The 20,132-nt window shown below is 37.1% G+C and overlaps 1 protein-coding gene across 10 annotated transcripts in view; it reads left to right on the top strand.

Moving 5' to 3' along the window:
* Nucleotides 1-20,132, top strand: part of ZHX3 (zinc fingers and homeoboxes 3) — a 132,340-nt gene that overhangs the window by 53,008 nt on the left and 59,200 nt on the right. For 8 of the 10 annotated variants that reach the window (XM_070589231.1, XM_070589226.1, XM_070589229.1 and 5 more), the window contains exon 2: nucleotides 14,956-15,065. The gene's annotated coding sequence lies outside the window, so the exon portion shown is untranslated. Of the gene's footprint in view, nucleotides 1-12,696; nucleotides 12,789-14,955; nucleotides 15,066-20,132 lie in introns of those variants that run through there. The other 2 variants (XM_070589230.1, XM_070589227.1) reach the window with 1 other exon arrangement.

The following is a 20,132-nucleotide window of genomic DNA, read 5'->3' as shown; positions in this document are numbered from 1 at the left end:
CATGTCTAAAATGCGTGTTGATTTCTTCTTAAAACTTTCCAAAAATTTGTGTGTATTCAGTTTAACACCTTAATGTTAAATAATTGCAAAATACATACAGTTAAATAAAGAAAATTATAGAGTCCCAAAACTCAAAGGGGCTTTAAAGATAGTTTAGGATAGTCACCCTTGCAGTGCAAAAATGACCTCAGCCTGTGCCCAACACCTCTGGTGATAGAGAATATTTAACTATAGACCAGGGGTTATGGGCATACATATAGAAGTGGGAATTTGTCTGTTATAAGACAGGAATGGTAGTTACCTATGGGAAACTTTTGAACCCTATCTGTAAGTACAATTCCCCCCCCCCCCCCCCAAATATCATTCTGGCCAGCTAAGACTTGTCTTCTGCAGTCCAGTTTCTGCCTATGGACCTCCAGTTTGCTGCCCTTCCAGTAAACTTTGGCATTGGCTAGGGAAACATCCCAAGATATTTTTAGTTTCTACATTTTTAATTAACTTTATAGCATACAATTTTAGCCATGTGTTCATTTAGCAAATATTTATTAAGTGTCTTTTGTGTGCCAGTCATTGTTCTAGGCAAAAGGGATGATAGCACTGAGCAAAAAGTCACTACCATCATAAAGATTTCAAGTTCAAGAATGAATGGCTCTAAAGTTGCAGTCAAACATGAAATAAAGGAAATGGATCACCTCTGAGGGAGATGATGACTCTGATTTGGGACATCTTGAACTTGGGAGGCAGTGGGCCATCCAAGAGCAGATATCCAGTAGGCAGCTGTCTCTGGGGTCGAGAGGAAGCCAGTTTTGGAGATTGTTGGTGTGTAAGGTGGGACTTGAAGCAATTGGAGCAGAGGAGATCAGCAAGGGAAACTGAGTGGTCTGAGAGCAAGAGAGAGTCTAGGATGGCATGAGCCTGCCTCCTTGTAAGTTCCAAATAAATATTTATGAATCCATTTATTTGATCAAGAGCTGTATTCCTTTTTAAGTAACTATGTAATAAGCGTTCCTTATTTGGTAATTGTAACATTATGAAGCATGTACAATTTTCTTGTCACTTTGGGGAAACTCTTTTCTATTACAAAGGTTTGAAAATTGGAGGATTTTGTGTAATAACTTTTCCCTTTTTTTTCTTTTTTAGAATTATGTAAGTAATGCACAGACGTATGTGTACTTTTAACAGCCAAAAATTATGCAGATAAAGAGAGTAAAGTTTGTCTCTTTTACCTCTCTCCTCATCCTTTTCCCACCTAAGACTTTTTTCTATGACTTTCCATGCACTGTTTCTAAAAGAAGCTGTGTCCTGAAGAGAATCTAGGTTGGAGATTGGAGAATGTGATTCCTCATGTTTGTCTTTGACTTGCAGTGATTGTAGATAAGTTATATTAATGCTCAGTGGCTGCCTCCCCAGGAAATGTACTTGCCTTTGCCATTAGTGGTGGGTGACCTTGCTTTTATGGGAAGTCATTCAACTGCATAGTTAGAGAATGGCAGAAGCTCCATATTACGGACTTTGGGAAGCTCTGCTACAGTTGACAGATGCAGGTAGGGAGGAGATTTCATTTCCTGGGTATAGAATATCATTGGCTTGTGAATGCATGCATGTGTGTGCACACGTGTGCACACACACACAGATGGGACATCTAAAGAGTTGTGAAGTATCTTTGGTGATGCACTAAATTTTGAGTGTTATCACCTTAACCAGTCTCTAGCTGATCAAAATAATTATCTTTAAGGAATGTTAGTGAGAAATAGTCATAAGACACTGTACATTTTATTAGGTTCCTTATTTGCCCAGTTTTACTGCAGATAATAGACCTAGGATTCTAGAGTTGGTATTTGACCATCATTTAGAGGTAGACCTCATTAGAGGCATTGAGAACCTATTTATGTCTAATGGATCTCTGAGGCATTGCTTCCACAGTGTTAAATAGTCGTAAAAATATGTGCTTGAGGAAGATTGTTAGTTGGTAGGGAAGATGAGAAGAGAAATTATGTGATTGTCCTTCGTGTTTGCAGCATATCACAAGATCTAGAATTTAAATGAAAAATTAGTCCAGAGAAAAAGTACTGAAAGAGTATTTAGTATTTCTTGGACAACTTGCTGATCTCTGGTCTTCCCTGTCTTGGTAAAATGGTACCTTCATGGACTTGGTTGGTAAAGTCAGAAACCTGGGAGTCATCCTAAACAACTCTGTCCTTCATACCCATTCCACCAGAAGGCCTGCTGATCCTACCTCCAACACACAGAAAACCCATCTCCACTGCCAGCAGCTCAATGCAGGTCACTGTCATCACTGCCCAGGACTTCTGCAATAGCCATCTACCTTCTCTTTCGGCTTCTATTCTGGCCTCTCTCCCGTGCAGTCTACACTTTAGCCAGAGTGATCTTTTTGGAAATATAAATCAAACATGGATTTACTTCCTTCCTTAAAACTCTTAAATGGCTTCCCATTGCAGTTAGGATAGAATTTTAAAATCCCCGCTTTGGCCTATAAGACTGTGTGTGACATGGCCTTGGACTAAATAACATCATATTGAGCCCTCTCACCTCCATTCAGCACCATCAATCCAGTTCCTGGAGCAGGACATCTTTTTATTTGAACCTAGCTTTTCTCAGTAGGCATCAAAATTTAAATAGCATCTGTTTCCTCCACAAATAAGAAAAGACTTTAAATCTATGTCTGCTTCTCTTTTCCTACTCTTTTGGTTGCCAGATTTTTCTTTCAAAGTTTCTGATTAATTTTCTACATTATGCTTGTTTTCTTTGAAGAATTCTTATTAGCAGTTGCATTGCACTTCACATTCTATTTGATCAATAATTGTTGACATTTAACTATAGATTTTACTTATTTTTTGATCAACACTTCTTCTTTTATCCCAAATTGACATTGATTTCTTTTTTTTGGTGGGGGGCGAGTGAGGAAGATTGGCCTTAAGCCAACATCCATTGCCAGTCTTCTTGTTTTTGCTTGAGGAAGATTGTCCCTGAGCTAACATCTGTGCCAGTCTTCCTCTATTTTGATGTGGGACGCTGCCACAGCATGTCTTGATGAGCATCTGCAGGTCTGTGCCTGGGATCCAAACCTGCAACCTCAGGCCACTTAAGCAGGGCACATGAACCTAATCACTATGCCACCAGGCTGGCCCTGACTTTAATTTCTCAAATTCAGATTAAACTTTACTACAGTACAACTTTGAGTCTCTTCCCCTCTCTAAAATGCATGGGTGGTGAACTTCATGGAGCTCTTGCATACCCCAAAATATCTTCATTTTGCTTTCATACTTAAATGATAGTTTTAGGGGATATGGGATTTTAAGTTTAAAATTATTTTCCCTTCAAAACTTTGTAGAAATTGCTTCATTTGTTTTAGCATCTGGTGGTATAGATGAGAAGTCTGATGCAATCTAATTTTCCTTTTGTTATGGTTAGCATTCCCGCCATCCTCTCCCACCTTAGATTGCATGAGTCTCTTTATTTTTGCAATTTAAATATTTCACAAGTTGTATTTGGGTGTTTATCTTTTCAATATTGTTATATAAACCATTGGCAGACCCTTTCAACCTGTATTCAGGTCCTTCTTCAACTCAGAGAAATTTTATCCTGTTATTTTTTTTGTAATTTCTTTCCCTTCATCCTCTCCCTTTTTAAAAAATTACACATCTGTTGGATCATCTAGATTTATCTTCCTTTTCTTGCTCATGTTTCCTGTCTCTTGGTTTAGGAAAATTTATCAGTTCTATCTTCCAATCTTTCAGATCACTATTTGTATCTTTGGTCTTGCACCTTTTGCTGTTCAGACCTCTGTTGAGGGATTTAAAAACTAATTTTAGGGGCTGGCCTGGTGACGCAGTGGTTAAGTTCGCACTTTCTGCTTCGGTGGCCCGGGGTTTGCCAGTTCGGATCCTGGGTGCACACATGGCACTGCTTGGCAGGCCATGCTGTGGTAGGTGTCCCACATATAAAGTAGAGGTGGATGGGCACGGATGTTAGCTCAGGGCCAGTCTTCCTCAGCAAAAAGAGGAGGATTGGCAGCAGTTAGCTCAGGGCTAATCTTCTTCTTCAAAAAAAAAAACAAAGAACAAAAAACCCCAACTAATTTTGTTTGTAGTTTTTTTTTTTCCTTTTAAAAATTGGCACCTGAGCTAGCATCCACTGCCAATCTTTTCTTCTTCCTCTCCCTTCCCCTCCCCCTCCTCCTCCTCTTCCTCCTCCTCCCCCCGCTCCTCTCCCCCCCAAAGCCCCCTGGTACATAGTTGTATATTCTACTTGTAGGTCCTTCTAGTTGTGCTATGTGAGATGCCACCTCAGCATGGCTTGATGAGTGGTGCCATGTCCATGCCCAGGATCCAAACCGGCAAAACCCTGGGCTGCCAAAGCGGAGTGCACGAACTTAACCATTCGACCACAGGGCCAGCCCCTTGTTTGCAGTTTTGTTTCTTTATTCCCCACTAGTAACTTTTAGTATTGCTTTCTCCCTCAACCCCCTTAGTATCTTCATAGATCTTTGAAATGGTATCTTCATAGATCTTTCAGAGAATACTAAAATTATTGTCTTTTTCCGTTGTTAACCCTTTTTCCTCTGGGCTTGGTTCCTGTGTTTAATTTGGTGTCACTTTTCAATCTATTGTTTTTCTTAGTGTGTTATTCTTAGTTGTTTTTCTGCCCATATTTATAAATGAGGATCCAGACCAGTGTTTTTCAATTGTAAGGGTGCATTAAATTATCTAGATACTATTTAAATACAAATACCTAATTCTCCATTCCCTCTATAAATGCTGATTCAGTTGGATTGCAGTAGGCCCCTAGCAGGCGGTTTTTTACAATTTATTTATTTATTTTTACTACAATCCAGTTTTATTTTTATTTATTTTTTATTGAAGTATAATTGACATGTAACATTAGGTTAGTTTCAGGTGTACAGCATAATTATTAGATATTTGTATATCTTGTGAAATGATCACCACAATAAGTCTAGTTAACATCCATCACTATACATAATTACAAAAGTTTTTTTCTTATGATGAGGACTTTTAAAATCTGTTCTCTTAGCAACTTTCAAATATGCAATACAGATGTGTTAACTATAGTCACCAAGCTGTATTACATCCCGTGACTTATTTATAACTGCAAGTTTGTACCTTTTGACCCCCTTCACCCATTTTACCTACCCCCCCATTCTCCCACCAACCACCAGTCTGTTCTCTGTTACCTATGAGCTTGTTTTTCGTTTTTTTGGTTTTTGTTGTTGTTTTTAATCCACATATAAGTGAGATCATACTGTATTTGTCTTTCTCTGTCTGACTTGTTTCACTTAGCATGCCTTCAAGATCCATCCATGTTGTTGCAAATGGCAAGATTTCATTCTTTTTTTTTATAGCTGAATAATATTCCATTGTATGTATGGACCACATTTTCTTTATCCATTCATCCATCAATGGACACTTAGGTTGTTTTCATATCTTGGCTGTTGTAAATAATGCTGCAGTGAACATAGGGGTGCATATATCTTTTCAAGTTAGCGTTTTGGTTTTCTTCAGGTAAATACCCAGAAGTGGAATTGCGGGATCATATGGTAGTTCTATTTTTAGTTTTTTTGAGGAACATCCATACTGTTTTCCATAGTGGCTATACCAATTTACATTCCCACCAATAGTGCCCAAGGGTTCCCTTTTTTCCACATCCTTGCCAACACTTGTTATTTCTTGTCTTTTTGATAATAGCCCTTCTAACAGGTGTGAGGTGATAGCTCACTGTGGTTTTGATTTGCATTTCCCTGATGACTAGTGATGTTGAGGGTCTTTTCATGTACCTGTTGGCCACCTGTATGTCACTTTGTAATTTTGAAAGCTCCTCAGATAATTCTGATGTACAGCCTGGGTTGAGAACCCTGGTTGTGTGATCACAGTGGTAACTGTAGTGGGTTCCCTCAGCACAAATGGACTCAGCACAGATTTACTCTTCTAGGAGTAATTGAGAGTACAGAAGCTCTGGTCCTCTTAAGTAGCCAGGATAGCCTGCCAGGGTTCTGGGTGGGTGTGTGCCTTGTCATTTGTGGTGCTGTTTCTTCATTCTCTAGTCCTAGCACTTAGGTGGGTGGTCCCCTACTGCTGATCCCCCACTTTATTATAGAGAGCTCTTCTCACAGCTTAGCCTTTCAGAGAACATTGGAGGATGCTGCTGTTCCACAGACCTTTAATTATTCTCCTGATGATCCCTGGCCCACTTCTACTTCCACATCCAGCTTCCACTGCCTCTGAATTTGGGTTTGTTTTCCCCCAGAGTTCTCTTGGGCATGCTCACATTTTTAGAAGTCTCTTCTTTTGCTTGGTTCAAGTTGAAGGTTCCTCTACGTGGTTAGCACTGCCATCATTCAGTTCTGATGGCTTTTTTGTTTGGCCAAGAATTCCTCACTGTTCTCCCGATGGCATCTTTCCTGGTTATCCTAAGCTGCTGTGGACTTAGTCTTACTTTTATGTTTTTATAATATATGTTCTCACTGTTATAATAAATAATTAATTAGTCTTTTATATTTGTCATTTTAAAGGAGGAGAGAAGTACATTCTAATGCTCTGTTATTTGTCATGAACCAGAAGTCTCCAAATACTCTTTGGTTACCTCTGAAAAGTGTCAGATATCCAAATAAATTCCTTGGATAGAAGAAGAATTATAGATGGTTTAATCAAATGAAAAACTACTTCATTAGTAAAGAATGCATTTAAAGTTGTAAGATACCATTTTGATATATTAAGTTAGCAACGTGTGTTGGGGGGCTGTTATGGTGAGAGGTGTCGGGGCAAGTTATGAGGGTTGGGGAGCATGTGCTTGTGAGAGACAGAGAAAGAGAATTTAGTGCTGGCAAAGGTGTAGAAGTACAGACATTCTTATATACTGCTTGTGGAATGCAAATTGATATAACTCTCAATGCAGTTTGGTAACATGGGCCTTAAAAATGTTCATACTCTTTGACCCAGGCATTCAAATCCTGGCATTCTATCCCAAGGAAATAATCACAGGTTAAGACAATAATTTATATACAGAGATGTTTATCTCTACATTTTAAAGTAAATAAAAACAAAAATGAAATGAGCATCTTCAAGTGTCTGACACTGAGCGATTTTTAGATTATGGTATATCTGTGTAGCTAAAATTCTACAAACAAAATGAAGCTAACAAAAATAAATGTTTAGAAAGACTTTACTAACATAGGAAAAATGCTTGTGTAGTTTTTAATATTGCTAAGTGAAAAAAAGATATACTCTAAAACATTTATCTGAAAGATCAATTTTATAAGAAAAATGTATGTGCAAAGAGAAGTAAAAATTAACAGTAGTAATTGCTTTAATGATTTGGATTATGTGAGTTTTCCCCCCATAATCTAAATACTCTTTTGTATTTTCTGCAGTAAGTATATTATAATAAGGAAAAAATCAACATTTTTTAAATTGCCAAGCTGTCTTGCAGAGCAATAAGAATGGCCAACAATCGTATGAAAATATTTAACCTCAGTAGTAATAAAAAATGCAAAGAATGCTCAATGACATGGAAAATGTTTGTTACATATATTTAAGTGAAACAAAAGTAACATTATGTACACTGTGATCCCAATTTGGTTAAAATCTTGTGTGTGTTTGTATTAAAATGTTGACAATGCTTATCTCTGGGTAGTGGCTATTTTTCAGATGACTTTTAAGTTTTTTCTTTATGCTTATGGTTTGGATTATGTGAGTTTTCTCCCAGTATAGACTTACCTACTCTTCTGTATTTTCCAGTTTTCCTGTGTTGTATGTGTATTGCTCTTATAATCAGGGGAAATTTTTTTCACACATTAAAAATATCAAGTTAGTCTTTCCGTCTTCTACACTATACTTTCTGCTCTGAAAATATGCTTAAAATATTTAACTTGGATGTTAGAGTAAGAGAAATTTGAGGGAATTCTTTACGTAATTCAGTCTTAAGAATTAAATGAATACATTGATGTAAATGTCTCTACGATAAAGAGATTTATCTTTGTTTTGTCTAAAGAAGTATATTTGAGTACTTCAGATATCTTGCCTCTTTCTCAAAATGTTAGCCACATAGGTGCAACATGATAGAAAACTATCTTTTTTGCCATTTTTAAAATAAAGACTTTTGAACTTTTTTATTTCTAAAAATTAAGATGTAATTTACATACAGCAAAATGTACAAATTTTAAATGTACAGTTCAATAAGTTTTGACAAATGTTTATACCCATGTAAATACCACCCTAATCAGTACTATTTAGAACATTTTTGTCACTCCAGAGTTCTTTCATTCTCCCTTCTTGTCAGTCTTCATCATCCAGTTATTCTTTATTCTGATTTTTACCACCATAGATTAATTTTGTTTTTTCTAGAACTCCATATAAACAGAATCATATAATATATTCTATGTCTAGCTTCTTTTGCTCAACGTGATTTTGATTCATCCGTGTTGTGTATATCAGAAACTTCTTTTTTTTAATTTGCTGAGTAGTATTCCATTGTATGCATACCACAATTTGTTTATCCATTCTCATGTTGACAGACATGTAGGATGTGTCCAGGTTTGGGCTATTTTAAAATCAGGGATGGTTAGTTTGTAGCTGTGTCATAAACTCCGACATGCCACCCTCCTCTTTTCCTGCCTCGCAGTGCTTGCAAATCAGGCATTTGCCCTGCAATTAAGGGCTTGTTTCCAGGAGCTTGTAACTAAGACCACCACAAAGAGAGCAGAGAGCAAAACTAAAGCAGGCTGGCCAAGAGCAGGGCTGACGCCTCGGGAGTTCAGCTCCTGGGCACGGAATGGCAGGCCTGCAAATTACTCAGAGCTCCTTTTACAGAAAGGAAAAAAAAGAAAAAGCTAAGTAGTGAGAGAACTCAGGGCACCCAGTTGGGAACCAAGAGAGCTACTAAACACTGGGACCAAATCACAGCAATTGTTTGAGGTTACTCAGGATGCTGAGTCTTGACTACACCAAGAGCAAGGCCGGGGTGCTTTCCCACACTACTGGCCCTGCAGCAAATCTGGGCTCCCTTCTGCTGGGGCTTCTGGGGAAAGGAGCACCAGGATGACTTGAAGCACTTGCTATGTGCTGCTCTTCCAATACAAGCTATGTGAAAAACCCATGGCCTCTTTGGGCGTATAATTTGATAACTAGGAAAAAACTCCCCCCAAACTCAAGTGGCGATCATACATTCAGGTATTCAGCATATTACCTAAGAACGGGAATTGTGAGTTCTGGGTTTGAGAGGCCCAGGGTGTCTCTCTTGGTGACAGAAAAGGGCACAGCACCCCCTTCCCCCATCTTGTTCCTTGTAGAGTTTATTTCCCTCTGTGTCACCACCAACCAGGGAGAATATGACCTTTATCCCATTTCCTTGGACCCTGCCCCTTTATCCCACCTCTCCTCTGAATCTTGACACAGAGTTCAGGTTAACAGAGTGCAAAAAGAGCTGAGGCAGTGTGGAGAGAGTACAGTTATTCAGTTAGCTTGTTGAAAACAGTCTTAGAGGACAGGAAATTATATGGGCTCTGAAGACAAGGCCCTCATCAGGCAGTGGCAGGACCAAAGGAGAAGGTGCCCTCTCCACCTGCCATGTTATAAGGGCTTTCCAGTTCTAGAAGAATTTATGGCAAAACTCATGCCATAAAAGTAAATCTGCTATGTATGGTATACTAACCAGCTTTGCCGATAACTGTGCTGAAAGAGTCCACTGACGCTTGGCAGTAGACTCAGTCAGCAAGTGGTCCACTCCATATACAGGCTAGGCCAACTTGTCCCCTCCCTGGACTCTTGTTTGTCTGCAACCTCCTTGTGTCAGGTTCTTACCTGCTTATCTTCTGGCCCCCATTTCTTGCCCAGGTCTATTTTTTTTCCTTGGCTCCTTTTTCCATTTCCCTTTTCAACTTAAACTTTCTGGTTAAAAAACCAAAACAAAACAAATAAACATCAGACCTTCTAACTTTGCGTTAGCTAACATTCCTTGCCAAGGCACTGACTCTGAGTACCTGCCAGAAGATATTTTTATTGCCTTTGGTTTCATTATAGATGACAAAATATGTGGAATTGGATTTCTTTTTCCCAGGATTTGGTTCCTACTTGTTTATTTCAACAACAGATGGTATTTTGTGATTGAAGTTATGTATAAGCAGTTTTATTCTTAAAAGTCTTTTTGATATTACTGGATCACCTGGACCATGAGTCCCACGTGACCCATGTGTTCAGAGGAGGTACAAACTGAAGCTTTGAAAAGTTGACACCAAACATGGGAACCGAAGCAATCACTGTCCCTGAGACTAATAATCTAAGATGACTTTACTTTTGGGGAATATACAATTTCCCTGAAATTACTAGTCTTAGAATAAGCCACAGTTATTTTTCCTGGGTTACTATGTTGTCTTCAGTTCTAACTTTGATGTGAGAGCAACGAACAGATTCTGTCCAGCCCAAGTTACATTTATAACTTCAAACAATTGTTCTCTTATAGACTTGAGCGAAAGTTTTTAGAGAAAAGAATTTTAAAGTCTTCTTCTCCCCCTCCCAATTAGAGTTGACATTTTAAGCTCTAACTGATCAAGCCTGGTGTGTTTGAGCACAATCTTTGGCAGAGTAGTTAATGTTTCATAATCGTTTTTTTTGGATGTGAACTATATGAAAGAGAGTTCACAATACCATTCTGTGGAGTCCATGAAACAGCTTACTCTTATCAGTGAACATATAAGGTTGATGTGTATCAATTCCTCTACTAGGAACTGAAGATGATGAAAATTAACTATAAATCAGGGAAATGCAAATCCTTGAGTTCTTGTCTTTTCTATAGACAAAAGCAAACAGTAAGATCCTGCATAATTGACACTTCTTCTCTGGGATATGAATCTTGGACTAGGCATGACAAGTGTAAACTGCGTATTTGTGGATTATTCCAGGGTGTTAGTAGATTACCAGAGAGATACAGAAAACTAAAGAAAGTCATTGCATTACCTTATCAAGGACATTTTAAGGTGACTTAAAATTACATCATAGAATGGAAAGCTATCCCATGTTCATGAATTGAAAGACTTGATATAAATATGGCAACACTACTCAAAGCAACCTACAGATTCAGTGCAATCTCTACCAAAATCCTGGCAGCCTTTTTTGCAGAAGTGGAAAAGTTGATCCTAAAACTCATATGGAATTGCAAGGGGCTCTGAATACTAAAAACAATCTTGAAAAAGAAAGATAAAGTTGGAGAACTCATGCTTCCCAATTTTAAAAAAAGCTACAATAATAAAACAGTTAGGTGCTGGCATAAGGATAGACATGCAGATAAATGGAATGGAATCGAGAGTCTAGAAGTAAACCCATACGTCTATAGTCAATTGATTTTTGACAAGGGTGCCAAGACCATTCAGTGGGGGAAAGGACAATCTCTTCAACAAATAATATCCACCTGCAAAAGAATGAAACTGAATCTCAACCTCAAACTGTCTACTAAAATTAACTCAAGATGGATCAAAGACCTAATTGTAAGAGTCAAAACTCTTAAAAGAAAACAGAAGGGTAAATTTTCATAACCTTGGATTTGGTAATAGATTCTTAGAAACAATACCAAAAGCACAAGCAACAAAAGAAAAAAACAGACACATGGGACTTCATCAAAATTTAAAACTTGTGCATCAAAGGATACTATTAAGAAAGTAGAAAGACAATCTACAGAATGGGAGAAAATCTTTGCAAATTTAAGAAGGGCCTAGTATCCTTAATATATTAAAAAACTCATAACTCAACAACAAAAAGACAAACAACCCAATTCAAATATGGGCAAAGACTTGACTGGACATTTCTCCAAAGAAGATATACTAATGGCCAACATAAAAATGAAAAGATGTTCCACATCATTAGTCATTAAGGAAATGCAAATCAAAACCACAATGAGATATCACTTCACAGCCACAAGGATGGTATATTTAAACACACACACACAAACAGGAAATAAGTGTTGATGAGGATGTGGAAAAATTGAAACCCTCGTGCTTTTCTGGTGAGAATGTAAAATGGTAACCACTGTGGAAAACAGCTTGGTGATTCCTTAAACAGTTAAATGTAGAATTACCGTATGACTCAGCAGTTCTACTTCTAGATATATACACAGAATAATTGAAGACAGAAGTGTTCAAACAAATACTTGTACACAAATGTTCATAGCAGCACTATAAACAGTAGCCAGATGGTGAAAACAATCCAAATGTCCATCAGTGGGTGAATTAATGAACAAAATGTGGTATATTCATACAATGGAATATTTTTCAGCCATAAAGAGGAATGAAGTACTGATACATGCTGCAATGTAGAAGAACCTCAAGATATCATGCAGACACAAAAGGTCACATATTGTGATTGCATTCATATGAAATATCCAGAATAGGTAAATCTATAGAGACATAAAGCATATTAGTGGTTGCCAGGGGCTGGTGCAGGGGGAATTATAGTGACTGCTTAATAAATACAAGGTTTCATTTTGGGGTGACTAAAATGTTTTGGAACTAGGTAGAGATGATGGTTGCACAACTTTGTGAATATACTAAATGCCACTGAATTGTACACTTTAAAATGGTTGATTTTATGTGAGTTTTACGTCAATTTAAAAAATTACATCATAGTTTTTGTGATCTCATAAATAACTGTGGCTTTGCTGTCATAGTTACCTTGTGACTGGTGGAACCCATGTGCTTTGTAGCATTAGTACATTGGGAAAGTTCTTTCCACTTGTAGGCAGGAAAACTCAAAGACGGATGATCCCAAGTACGTTTCTTCCTAAAATAACTATTAAGGAATATAGTTTTGCTTTTTCACTTTTATTTGTAGAAGCTGGTAAAACTTCTACCTTGAATGGGCCCTGTGTTGTTTGAGAATGTGATCTGGACAGATATTGGTTGATTTCTTCATTTAATCTGAAAAAGCATATTTAAAATAACTTCATATTATTTGGAGATGGAACAGCTTTTGGTTTTATGAAAATTAAGTGTAATTTTTAAAGAATCTAAGATATACTAATGGAATTGCAGTAAGATTTTTCTGATGGTTTGCTATGCTGCACTTTCAGAGATTTTTGTGATACTTTCTAAAACCATACAAGTGCTTTTTATTGTCGGTGGAATTGGTGTCAGGAATAAGAAAATTCTGTTTTCAGATCAATCAATCAGAGCTTGTACAAAAACTAAATTCCTTAGTTTCTTGTTTTTATCTTATACCTGTTTTGTTTTTGGAAGGAGGGACTTCAGGTTAGATTCTGTCAAAAGATCTGAGATTGAGAAGACTTTACTCAGAAAGGTAAAACTGCTTTGCCAATGATCATAAAGCTTTTCTTTATGAATAAAGTTGATGCTTCTGCCCCATAGTCCTGCTTCTGCCCGTGTGTTATATGTGGACTTGTTTCTCCAGCCGATGTATTTATGCTAGTTGTCTTGTACACTCCTACCTGGTTCCTCTTATGACCCAAAATATGCCATCCAGGCTGAGAGTTTGTAGACATGAAGCTAAGAGTTTGTGGTGGATTGAATGCACAGCTTTTGGCCTCTTTCACATCACGTCCCAATCGACTAGACTAGAGAGTACAAGAATAAATGCCTTGCTTGAGTAAGGGCTTTGTGACTTTCAAGTTAGAAGGGATCTGGTAAACAGAGAAAAATATCTGGAGTAAATGTAATAAACTGATGTAGTGCGTGAATGTGAGTATTTAGCTTAAAATAATTATTTCTTCTGACTCCATAAAATTAGGAAGATTTATATTTTTTGATGTTCACTGGATAATTTTTTTTTTAAGTAAGAAAAGGTCAGTTTTTAAGTTGTGGAGAATTAAAAGTTAAGTTTTTCAATAAATTATTAATTAGGAAAATTTTCCAACAAGAGCTAATTAAACTAGACATTAAGCTACTATACCATGACTGCAGTAAAAGAAAGTGAAATAGGTGGATGAGACTGCAGCTTACTGCAAGATTGTATTTGCCCAGGAAGCCATGCCTATAAACAACAGAATAGTGCATTTCCTTACATAATTTACTTAACCCTGTCTGTGCCTTAGTTTCCTCATCTGGGCAATTAGAATAGTAGAATCTACCTTAAGGGGTTGTTATAAAGATTGAATTAGTTAATGTAGTTAAAGCTCTTAGAACAGTGCTTGACACAGACTAAAAGCTTGATATGTGTACATTAAAGACATAAGAATGATGGTGAACGATAACTAGGAACTGCTTTGGTGATGGGTGCTTTATTGAGGGGCAAACTTGTTTACATTCGCAGATACTCATAGTCCTGACTCTCTCTAGTGTTTGTTGGAAACATAGTTACTGTCTCATTCATTCGCCCAGTGTTACTGTATGCCCATCATTGGCACTGGGTAGATTGGTATGACATAGGGATGAGGGTCAGAAACAAATGTGAAGAGAGCATAGTTCCTTGGCCTGGAACACACACTCTAGACCATGTTTTGTACCTCCAGAATCCATGCCAGGAAAACCCCAGGGCTTTGAATGGAAGAGCATGAGAAAACAGCACGTCCTTAATGGTGTGCATTCTTGAAGTTGTAAGGCTACACATCAGTTAATTTTATCATTTCTGCTCAACCATCTCAAACTTAGCTAGGAGAGAGAGATGGCGACTCATTGGTGGAAAGAGTGTTAAAATTACAGATTTTAGTGAATGATCTTATTCTGATATGCTATCAGAGACAATTGAGTTTGCCTTATTTCCATTTATATTTTTCAGTTTCCACTGGCATTTTTAATAATTTTAAATTGCTAGTTTGTATTTTAATGACCTCTTTTTACTCTCCTCACCCCTTAGGTTTTTTTGTTTGTATACAGTTCTGGTGAAAATGAATTAGGAAAGAAGATTGATGAGACTGGATAACTCAGCTTTCTAGAATATACTTTTTTTCTCATGAAGTGATGATATGCTGTTTCTTTTATAGGACTGAATTGCAACTGCAGAAGCAACAACAAGAGAACCTTTAAAGATGCGTAGGGGCTGCATAAAGTGAAGAGAGAAACCAATAAAGTAACAAAGAAGTATGTTTCCCAGGTAAATAGTATGCTTCTGGATTTTAACAAGTTTCTTGCCATGTCAATTACCGTAACTTAGTACTGCCTAAGTCTTTATAGCCATATGTAGTCTATATTGCTATTAAACGTTATTTTTTCCTCTCTCGGTTTTTATTGCTGAGCTCTTTGATCAAATGATTTTTTTGGATTAATCTAAAAATTTGTATTGTATTCTGTATTGTATTTAGGTGATTTCTTAAATCACTTGAGAGGAAGCTGTTATATCTTAGGTTGACTGTTGGGTTTATAAAAGAAGAGCTGTCTATTGTGTCTCTGTGATGTGCAGGTTTGGTTCAAGGTCAATTTTTAGTCTGAGTGCAAGCCATATTCTCAGGCTGCAAGATGTGTGGCACTGCCCTCTGAAATAGGAAAAATTTTTCAATGCTAAATTTAATACTAAAGACAAAGCAGACTGGAAATAATCAATGTAAATAGATGTAGCCTTCACTTGGGGAAATAGGTGTGCTCTAGTAAAATTTTTTTATTTTTTATTTATTTATTTTTTGAGTTGAGAACCCTACGTATTGTTATTCAGCTACTCATAAGCTTAGACTTTGTGGGTTTTTTGTTATTGTTTTAAAGTTTTTTAAATAAAGGAAATGTATCAATTGTCTTTCATTATAAAGTTAAGAATGTTTCTCCAGTGTGCTGAGTAGAAATTTTTGGAAAGAAAGTGGAGGAAGTGGAGATATAGTCATCGATGGTGTATAACACTGGAAGTTCTTTGCATAGCGTCCTGACTTGCACAACTTCGTGGCAGCATCACTCTTTCTCCACGAACCTGGGGCCACCCAGCCCGTGGGAATTTTTTCACAATTGTAGCTTCTGGAACTTCTGCCTTCTTGTGGATTGCAGCAAGACTACTGTTGGATATATGATATATTCCAGCCACTCGTTCTTTAACTTTGAGTAGTAAGGTTGAGTAAAAATTATGTAGTGGCTTTGTATATCAATCTTCTAAACTAAAAATGGCATAATGCAAGTTTACTTATGAGTAAACTTGTACGCATGTTTTCTAGTGCTCACCTTTGCACCGACTGCTTCAGTCACACTGATCTCCTTGCTGTTCTTCAGTCAATCCAGAAATGCTCCTGCCTCAAATCTTCTCCTCCCAGATAGCCACATGGCTCCTGCCCTCCTTCTCCTTCTTCAGATTTCTCCTGTGGGGGCAAAGTTAATGAAGGGCAAAGCTAAATTGGAATCACCAGGAATTTTCTGTTATGTTGGTCTCTGTACCTACTACCTGGTAATACTGAGCCATCTTGCCTATTCCAGCTTACCTCATTTCTCCCACTCCACTTCTCACCTATCAAGTATGATATTTTGTTTATTCTACACATCTTGATTTTTCTATTTGACCTTTAATATCTTTTAAAATTAATCTTTCACTTTTAAAGGCACATACCATTTGACTCAGCAATTGCATTTCTAGGAGTTTATCTCACATATAACCTCATAACGGTATGCAGGTAACCCTGTACCAACTCAGTCCCTATTAAATCCTCATGCTTGCTTCCTGTCGCAATAACACTTCGACAGGCACTACTTCTTGCTGCCATCATTCCTTTGTAGCCATGGGTCATGTCCCCCTCCAGTAACTTGGGTAGCTGCCTGCCTCTTTGCCTAAACTGCAATGGACTGGAGACATTTGCACAGTAGCTAACTGTGTCTGCTTCCATGTTTCTTCTTTTGAAATCCTGTTTGCTCACAGCAATCTCTCTTCCCATTTGCAAATATCATGAATGGTAATTTTTTTTTGCATTGCAGTTTTTAGATATTTAGATAACGAAACATGTAGTAGTGGTATCTTTACTTGGCTGCACATTAGAATCACCCCAGAAGCTTTATAAAATACTAATGCTTGGTCGCATCCCCAGAGATTTCTGAGGTAATTTGTCTGAGTTGAAGCATAGGCATCAGGATTTTAAAAAGCTGCCTAGGTGATTTTCATGTGAGGTCAAGTTTGAAGACGGGAAATACTTTTGATTTTTCTATAATGGTGATGACTCTGGTCACTTTAAACTCATCATAACCATTTAAATGATTCCTTTGGGTTTATAAGTATACAGTGGTGTTATATATGTAAACATTTTGCCTCTGCCTTTACTGTATTTGTATTCTGTTTGTTTTCATGTTACTTTATATTGGAAGGAAATTCTGATACTGTATTAACAGTGATGATAAAATGCTTCTTCATATTCTGCCTGCTTTTAATGACTGCATGGCTTATTTTTTCCTTGAGTTATAATATTGGCATTTGGTTTTAAATAGATACTCTAATAAGGGTGAGAAAATATACCTTTATTATGAGTGTTAGAATTTTTAAATTAAGAATAGGTGTTGGATTTTAACAAATGAATTTTTGGTATCTGTCGATATGACATATTAAAAATTTAATCTATTCCTAGATTCTATTTACTATCATTTTCTTTTAAATTTTTGAGCATGAATTCTAAGTAAGCTTTGTATAGTTTCCTCTCTCTTAATTTTCTTTAGCCAGTTTTAGGACCAGGTTAATAGAATAACCTAGATAACCTATATCTTGATCTGTTTTAGGCATGGTTTCTATAATGTGAATTGTTTGTTTCTGGAGAGTTTGAAAGGATTTACTATAAACCGTCAGAGACTAGTTGCTTTGTAGGGTTATAGTTATTTGATTTTTTTTTTTAAGATGTTGGTCTAGTTAGGTATTTTATTTTTGCCAGTGTTAGAATTTTACATTTTTAATAGAAATCCATCTATTTAGTTTTATCCAAATTTATTAACATAAATATAGTGTTTCCCTATAATTTTATTGCCTCTTTTTATGTGCTATTTTTCCAATTTCATACATTTCCCTTTTTTCCTTTGCACTAAATTTACTAGTAGTATCACTTTTAGTCTTTTCAAAGAAACTTTTAGTTGAAATATAAAACTTTAAAAATACATAAGGAGGTAGTGAAAAGTCATTTTCCTCCTCACTCCTGTTCCCCAGGCAATTAGTTCCCCTCTCATAGGCAGCACTTCCTGCCATTTTCTAATGGATCCTTCCAAAGTATTTTGGTTTTTGCTTTCAAAATATCTAATTCCTTTCTTTTTAAATCTAGGTGTTTTTGGTTGTTTATTGCATGTTTAGTTTTTTGGCAATACTTAAAGCCATGCTTCTCCTCTATTCTTTTTGTCATAGCTTGTACATTTCTGGTGTAGTGATTTTGTTACATGTTCTAACTTCATTATTGCTATTTCAGAGCTTGTCTCTTGCATGCAGAATATTGTTGGATTTTGTCTTCTGTTCAACCAATCTTGAAGATTCTATAACTGATGTGTGAATTTATCCCCTTTAATTTATGGTTACTATTGCATTTGTTATGTTTTCTATATGTAATTTGTCTCTTAATTTTTATATTTCTTAGTTGTCTTTCTTCTGTTTTACCTTCTGTCTTATGGAATGTTCTTTCCCTTCCTTGATCTTGTAAACACATTTTAAAGGTGAACAATCTTTTGAATTCTCTTAGTGCTAAAAATAACATTTGTTTCTGTATTTATTTACTATCATCAAAACAAAAGCAAGAACTTTCCTTTCCTTCCATATAAGGAAACTCAGTTTCTCCCAGTTTTGGCATCCCCTCTTCCTATTCTTTATCTACACCCTTTATTTTTTCTTTTCAGATTTTGCATTTTTCTTTGAGGTGTACTAATTCTTCTGGGCTTCAGCCTAGTACTCATAAGGATTTTATTATTCTTGATTCAGTTAGTTAACCACCAAGGCCTCACTCTGAGTTGGATGGATGCTGAGCTAGGTGCAGGAGATACAAAGATGAGGCAGATGTCCAGCAGGTTAAGAAGCATCTAAGCCCTGGTTTTCTCAATAAGAAAACTGATAGTGATCCCAGTATGCTCAGTTCCCAAAGAGTACCTAAGGAAGCTCGCACTGGAGTCAGGAGGAGCTGAGGAAATGCAGACAGCAGCCGTTGACCTCAGCTCTTGGAGACAACTTGTTGGTAGAGGAGTGAAGAGGACACTTGGTCTGGGGGTGGCATCATTTTGTTTGTTTACAGATGACAGCTTAAAATAGTCTAATTTGTTCCTCTCTCTCTCTCTCTCTTTTTTTTTTTTGTGTGGTCTAATATCTTAGATTGTCTTGTTTCTGGGCTTCTGTTACTAAAAAAAATCAAAAGTAACTCTTTTGGATTCCCTTTCACATAATCTGCTTGTTTAAGTTGTTTACTTGGAGTTCTTTTTTTCTCTTTACCTTCTACATGTTGTTTTGAGATGTTTCCAGCCTTTGTCTTAGTGACCCTCTTTGATTGCTAGTTATGTGAGAGACCCTGTGAGCTCCTTCTTGTTTCTTTTCTCAGGTCTTTCCATTCTGGAAGTGGTTTCCTTCTGTCATTTTGAATCTTTTGTTCAATTCAGCTTCCTCCAGAACTCTGATTCATAGACCCTCTCTCTCTTCCAGATGATAATTTGTTCTTGCATTCTTTGAGAACAGGAGAGTGTAGTGCTAAGCATGTGTGCTCTGGAACTAAGCTGCCTGGGTTCAAATCCTGGCTCCACCAGCTACTAGCTGAGTGACCTTGGACAAGTTACTTAGCTGCTTTGCGCCTCAGTTTCCTCATCTGTAAACTGGAGGCAGTAATAATATCTACTACCAAGGGTTGTAGAAGGTTAAATGAACTACTGCATGTGAAATGCTTAGAACGAACAGGGTCCAGTGTGTGTTGTGTGCTCCATTGTTGTTAGCTGCTCTTGTTGTTGTTGTTGTTATTGTTCTGGGGGAAAACAGTAGGGGAGAGAACCTTTTCCTGATTGTCATTTGGACTACACAAATAAGTGATAAATTTACAGACTGTTGAAACTTTACTTGATAAACTAGAAATAGGCAAATCCTGGGAACCAGGTAGCATTCCCTCAAGTTTTTAAGGAGTTCAGCAACGAACAATTTTTCTTCCCCCGAGGAAGATTCACCCTAAGCTAACATTTGTTGCCAGTCTTCATCTTGTTTTGCTTGAGGAAGATTAGCCCTGAGCTAACACCTGTGCTGATCTTCCTCTACTTTGTATGTGGG

This window comes from Equus przewalskii, chromosome 21, assembly GCF_037783145.1.
Source record: "Equus przewalskii isolate Varuska chromosome 21, EquPr2, whole genome shotgun sequence".
NCBI lineage: Eukaryota > Metazoa > Chordata > Mammalia > Perissodactyla > Equidae > Equus > Equus przewalskii.
The sequence above is the reverse complement of the archived record's forward strand: the minus strand, read 5'-3'. Positions and strand labels throughout refer to the sequence as shown.